The sequence below is a fragment of the Paralichthys olivaceus genome, chromosome 8 (assembly GCF_024713975.1).
Source record: "Paralichthys olivaceus isolate ysfri-2021 chromosome 8, ASM2471397v2, whole genome shotgun sequence".
Classification (NCBI taxonomy): domain Eukaryota; kingdom Metazoa; phylum Chordata; class Actinopteri; order Pleuronectiformes; family Paralichthyidae; genus Paralichthys; species Paralichthys olivaceus.
Window position 1 is genome coordinate 25,206,336 of NC_091100.1, and position 7,003 is coordinate 25,213,338.

The window sequence follows — 7,003 nt, forward strand, 5'->3', positions numbered from 1 at the left end:
TTCAAGCATCATGGCGACTGTCAAGAGAAGTAGATTTGTAATGTTGTTTCAAGAGAAACGGACAAACTCTTCTGTTGCTGAAGTCAAGTGTCTTTGAAAACATGCAGTTAACAAAAAGAACATAAGCGCTTGGAAGTGAATAGAGTTTGTCCCAACAAGCAAGTTCACGTTAAACTTTATCAATGACTAGGCTACATTGATGACAACATTATGTAGAGGACAGGTGTAATGTTTGTTAATATGATAATTAGGAAGGTAACGATATAGGATCAATTTTAAAGACATCAAATTTATATATACAATTGTGTAACATGTAACAGTTACAATGATTTATTATGTGCAATAGTTAAGCAAGTAAAACATCATAAAGCTGCTGTACTCAAGTTGTATGTATGTGAATGTGGCAGACTGGGTTAGGGTTTTGCTCAACAACGCCACCTAGGGGAATTAAATGAATTACTAATTAAGGTCGTACACGTCCAATTATTCACAGAGGGCATGAGAGCGTTCCATATAAAAATATATTTTTATTACAATTAAAATTTATATTGTACAATACAAAACTAAACAATAAACATTAACTAAGGGGGGAAATAAGGAAGAAGGACAGGGCTGGGGCTTACCACCACGGCAGGGGAGCAAAAAGGGAAGAGGGATCACAACTTAGACACCTGTGACACTGCACACCAACTAAAAAAGGGATCGTGATGAACACCACCACCAGGGAATCTGGGCTGCCGCTGGGAGCCCACAGCACCTGTCCAACACAAAAGGAAAAGTTAAAATAATACCATAAGTGCTTAAAAATAATGCCTAATAGAAATACAGAAATAAACAATGATTACTAATTAACACATTAACTGCATGCACACGCATGCACACAGTCCAAATCAATAATAACAAAATAAGCTAAACACTCAATCCAGAAAATAGATAACACACAACTCAGATACAAAATGAGGAAAATACCAAACAAAATAAATGCTACAACTGATAGAAATAAACAAAAAAACAATTAAAACAATTTAATATAATGGGGATTAAAACAAGTGGTGTCGGAGCTGTCCTCCTGGGGATGCGCCGCTGTCCGACACGAGGGGGAGGCCGTGAGTACGGCGGCCAGCCAGAACCAACACGGGACGGAGCAACCGGATCCCGTCCGAATAACCCAGAGCCAAAACAGCAGGACTGATTCCAGGGGGTGATGGCACTAGACACGCCAAACCCCTGCCTGCATCCCTTTCCCGTGCACCGATGGGCAAGAGTGTTGCGCCCACGACACGGAGACGCTGCGGACACGAACTACAACCCCAGCAGAGCTCCAAGCGGGACCGCTGATATAGTCAGCCACTTGTCGTGCTGTATGTATGGGGGATGTGTGCTTGAGCCTACCACACCACGCTTCAGTCATGCCACAGCCACACCGCAGCCATGCCACAGCCACACCGCAGCCACCACCCGAGGGATCAAAGGGTGGAAAGGAAAGGGCGTGGTGTGGCCGCTCCCCCGGTTATAAGCGGTCGACTGGCGCCGCCCAGCAATTAACCTAGCGCCACACCGTGGCCGGGAGGAAGAAAGCCTCCGGCTACATTAAGAAAAAATTTGTTGGCGTTAAATGCTGTTAAAACCAAGAGTATATACTGTATACGTGGAACATTTTACCTAGAAGCCTATAATTATATCTAACTTGTCTGAGGTAGATTATCTGAACCGTTTTCATAAATTAATTACCCTGGCAACAGCTGCTAAGTTGGGACAGCATTGTTCAGGGATGGGGCAACATGAGCTGATGCAAGCTTTTTTCCCTTTGGTCAGAGAACAAAATGAGAGGTCAACAGATTCTCGGCCTTGTCAGCCATTTGAGGACAGTGAACACCAGTGTATAATAATATTTTAATCGTATAAGAATAAGTAGAGTTTTACAACCTGCAGTATGACCAAATAAGCTCAGACCTAAGCAAAGTTCTCTGTCATGCTTTTGGTTAATCCCCTGCAGTAGTCCCTAAGCTGAAGTGAAAGTGATTCGGAAGTGAGGAATCTCATTCAGACTTCACAGCTGCATGCTGTGGTCTGAGTGTCTGAATGCAACTACTATACAAAAGAGGAAAGCTATGTTCTTAGATTGTGGCATTTTACCCTCCTCATTCAGTAGTTCTGCTGGATCTGTGCTTTATGGATTTGGCTCACTCTATCAATTGTATCTGTGGTTTCATAGCTGATGATAGAACATAATGAAAGTCACTCTGAAATTTACTTGAGGTCTCCTTTTTATTAACAACTTTATTCCAAAGCCAATATAATTGTTCACACATTACAGGCAAGCAGCTCCTCAGATAATCACATTTCACTTTTATGTGTCTATTAAAAACCTACACACAAACTCCCAGTGAGAGGAGCTGAGTGTGAAAAGCTTTGTCTGTAAAATCATCACACTGTAAACTTTAACACGGAGATGAAACAGAAACACTAACTATATAATGAATCAAATTAAATTAACACTGTGACATGTGGCCTCCTCATTGATGAATAATACACTCAGACACTCAGTCTCTGTCAAACCTGATCCTGACGTGCTGACGTATTGCGGTTGTGTTGTGTCACTTCCGGTGTTAGCTGGTGTCTGTTGTATTGATCTCTTCTCCTTTTCTTATCTCCCTATTTTGCTAATATCTGACTCACTGAAGCTGATTTGTTGGAAGAAAACCTCCGGCTTCACTAGCATAGTGCCACACAGTGGCCAGTAGGAAGAAAACCTCCAGCTACATCTACCCCCCACTTTTGCATCGTCGGCCCAACGATGGACCAAGAAAAGGTCACAACACTAATACCCAGGCTGAAAGATGGCTGACTGGGCATTCACTACCAGTCCTTGAGGCCCTCTGGCTGTATTATCAATATGACCTGAAGACTGAGGGAGATGGTGCACATTAGAACGGTGACCAGCTGTGGAACAGGCTGTTCAACACAATGCCTGCTGGCTCGTACTGGGCTGGTCAGTTGGGGACAATGGAAAGGCTGGCTGTGCAGGACTGCTTTTGGCTGGAGGTGTGTCCGAAATGAGCCCAGCCCCTACCCGGTCCCCAACAGAAGGACCCTTGGTACTACTGCGGGGGATGGAAAAGGAGTTTCAGGGACCAAGAGCCATAAGTCACTCTCACCAGAATAGTTACCATCGACTGCTGCCAGGTGAGGTGGGGACGCCAACCACGGTGGGGACTCAGGAACCTCAGGCCAGACTATGGCCTTTAACATGTCCTGATGCACATTCCTGACCTTGTGCAGGTCATTCACAGGTGCAACAGTGTACACTGCTCCCTCACCAAGAGGAGCCCTTCAAAAACTGGTAGACCACTGAGCTCCAGAGATCTTGTGATGACCCCGGGCACTGTGGTCTCTCAGGTACATAAACTGACCCACCAGCATAGGTACATAATGGACCCGTTGATTGTGCTGCTCCTTCCGTCGGCCAGCAGCTGCCAACAGCCGCTCATGTGCACCCTCAAAGGCTATTCTCAGTCTGGCTTGGTGTTCAACCACCCAGCCCTGTACCTCACCTGGAAGAGGAAGTCAACAGGAAGTCGGAATTCCTGTCCAAACATCAGACAAAAATGAGACTCACCAGTAGCCTGATGAAGTGTGGTGTTATAATAGAATAATACCTGCGGCAAACAAGAGACCCAATCCCATTTCTGCAATGGTGGAAGGGTACGCAGAAGGTTGTGAAGAGTGCGGTTAAACTGCCAGCGCTGACCGTTACCTGCTGGGTGGGAGGGAGTGGTGCGGGATTTTGCAGCTCCGTACAGACAACAAAGCTGATGGATCAAGGAGCTCTCAAAGCCTCTCCCTTGGTCAGAGTGAATGCGGCTTGGAACCCCGAACTTATAGAACCACTTGGAAAGCAGAACCTGGACCATGTTGATCCCGTGTAGGGATAGCTACAGTAAACTTGCTGAACACATCAGTCATGACCAAAACGTTCTGCAACCCATTCCGGGAAGGCTCTAAGAGTGTGAAATCCACAGCCAGGATTTCATTTGGCCTAGAAGCGAGCAGATGGCCCATGAAGCTATGGGGCAAGCATCCTGAGTCCTTAGCAACCTGGCAGCACTCGCATTCTTGGACCCACTGCTTGATGTCTGAAGACATTCCCGGCCAGTAGCACAACCATTGTCTGAGTTGCCAGCATTACAGGAGCCATACGGGAATCTCGATGGAGACTGGTGGCGAAAGAGGTTCCAGGCAATGAATGTGCCACTATGTTGGGGCAGATACATACTGCCATGAAAGGGCATCTGCATTTTTATTGCTGCGACCTGAACAATACTTTAGGTCAAAATCAAAAGCGGCCAGTTGACCAGCCCATCGGTGTTCAGTGGCCCCCAGCTTGGCAGACTGGAGATAGCTCAACGGGTTGTTGTCAGTGTACACAACACACTTATGCCCCAGCAAGTACTGTATTAAGACAGCCCCAAGGCCACTATGACTGGCATCATTCTCTAAGATGAAAGGGTGTGAAAAATCTGCATATGTCACTACAGGGACTGTAACCAACCTTGACTTTAAGGCCTTAAAACTTTCCTCACACTGAGGTGTCCATGCGGTGCCCAGGGCCTGACCTGACCTTTTTTTTGGGCTCGGTGCCCGCAAGCTTGGCCACCAACTTATCCAAAGGGCCTGCCAGCTTGGCAAAGCCCTCCACAAAGTGACGGTAGTAACTGGCAAAACCGAGAAAGGAGCGCAGCTCCGAAACATGACAGGGACGCTGCCAATTAGCCAACACTAGGTCCCTGAGCTGCTGCACCTCCTCCTCCATACTGACTGAGGGGATGCAGCACCAAAGCCTCACAAAATGATCCAGAAAGTTGGATCCCTGGAATAAATATTGCTGTTTTGGCTCTACCACCACACAAACAAAACACAACCACAAAATATTCATGACTAGTAATAACAAAAGAAATGTAATACAACAAAAAGTGGAAGAGAAAAAAAAAGAACACATCTCTGCCCTTTAAACGTGGAAATCTTGCCAATAACACCAGAACGTGGCAGAATGTGTTGTGGTTGGTTGCAACAACGCCACCAGAAAAACAAACAATATGCTAGCTATCAGGATACCAGGCAGGACAGGATAAAATGGCACTCAGGCATAGGGATCAAAAGGGAGGAAGGACATGGCTGGGGCTTACCACAGCGGCAGGGGAGCAAAAAGGGAAGGGGACCATAAACTCAGACGTTGCCTGCCTGAGGTTACACCACCAGCCGATCCACACGAGTGGAGAGGCTGTGAATAAAGCGGCCAGCCAGAACCAGAACCAGCGCAGGGCAGAGCCAAAACAGCAGAACTACTCCAGGGAGCGGTGGCGAGAGACAAGCCACACACTTGACTGCAGCCTTTTAAAGCACAGGGCTAATAGTTAATATTTTCCAGCCACATTTAGAACATATTTAGCCACATCTGTACATTCCTTTACCTATGCACAGAAGGGCGAGAGTGTTGCGCGTGTTGCGCCAAACGGCACAAATACGCAGCAACATGTAGGGATTAAAGGAACGGCACTAGACTAGTTTAAATCATATTTATCAGATAGATTTCAATTTGCTTACATCAACAATGACCCCTCAATGCACATGCAAGTTAATCATGGAGTTCCACAAGGTTCTGTCCTTGGGCCGATACTCTTCACCTTATATTTGCTCCCCTTAGGCAGCATCATCAGGAAGCTCCACATACACTACCATTGTTACGCAGACGACACCCAGCTGTACATTTCTATGAAGCCTGGTGAATCTAATCACTTAGTTTAACTTTAGGAATGTCTCAAGAACATCAAGGCCTGGATGACCCAAAACTTCTTACTTCTAAATTCAGACAAAACTGAGGTCGTTGTAATTGGCCCTAAACATCTCAGAGAATCACTGTCTGAACAGATAGTCACCTTGGATGATCAGTTTGGCCTCCAGCTCCACTGTGAGGAACCTTGGAGTTATGTTTGACCAGGACATGTCATTTGACCAACACATAAAACAAGTCTCTAGGACAGCTTTCTTCCACCTGCACAATATTAACAAAATTAGAAACATCCTGTCTCAGAAGGATGCTGAGAAACTAGTCCACACATTTGTTACCTCTAGACTAGATTACTGTGATTCTTTATTATCAGGATGTCACAGTCTGTGAAAAGTCTCCAGTTGGTCCAAAATGCTGCAGCAGAGTGCTGACAGGAAGTAGAAGGAGAGATCATATTACTCATGTCTTAGCTTCTCTACATTGGCTCCCTGTAAAAATTCTGAATCAAGATCCTGCTCTTCACATATAAAGCCCTTAACAACCAAGCCCCTTCATATCAAAGAGCTGATAACACCATATTATCCAAATAGATCAGTTCATTCTCTTGTGGTTCCAAGAGTCTGTAAGAGTAGAACAGGAGGTAGAGCATTCAGCTACCAGGCTCCTCTCCTGTGGAACCAGCTCCCACTCTGGGTTCAGGAGACAGACACCATCTCTGCATTTAAAGTTAAACTTAAAACGTTCCTCTTTGATAAAGCCTATAGTTAGTTCTGGATCAGGTGAGTCCTGAACCATCCGTTAGTCATGCTGCTATAGGTCTACACTGCTGGGGGAACTCCCATCATGCACTGAGCACCTCTCCACTTCTCTCTGTCTCTCTGCCCCCCCACATTCATTCATTTATTTATTTTAATACATGTCAATGACTATTTCACTTTGTACTCACATAGTCTCTCTCTCTCTCTTTCTCTCTCTCATGTCAGCTATCTCTGACCCCGGAACCTCAGGACAACAACTTTACCATTATAACTATTATTAATTACAATATCTCAGTAATTATTATATGAATTGTGCCAGTTATCAATAATAATTAATAACTTCTTTATACTGTTACTGTTTACATTTTAACTAGTCAGAGCTGATACCTGATGGTGCTCAAGTGTTCCCGGCCCCTCTCGTCTCTCTCTCTCCCACTCCCCACCTCCCCACTATCAC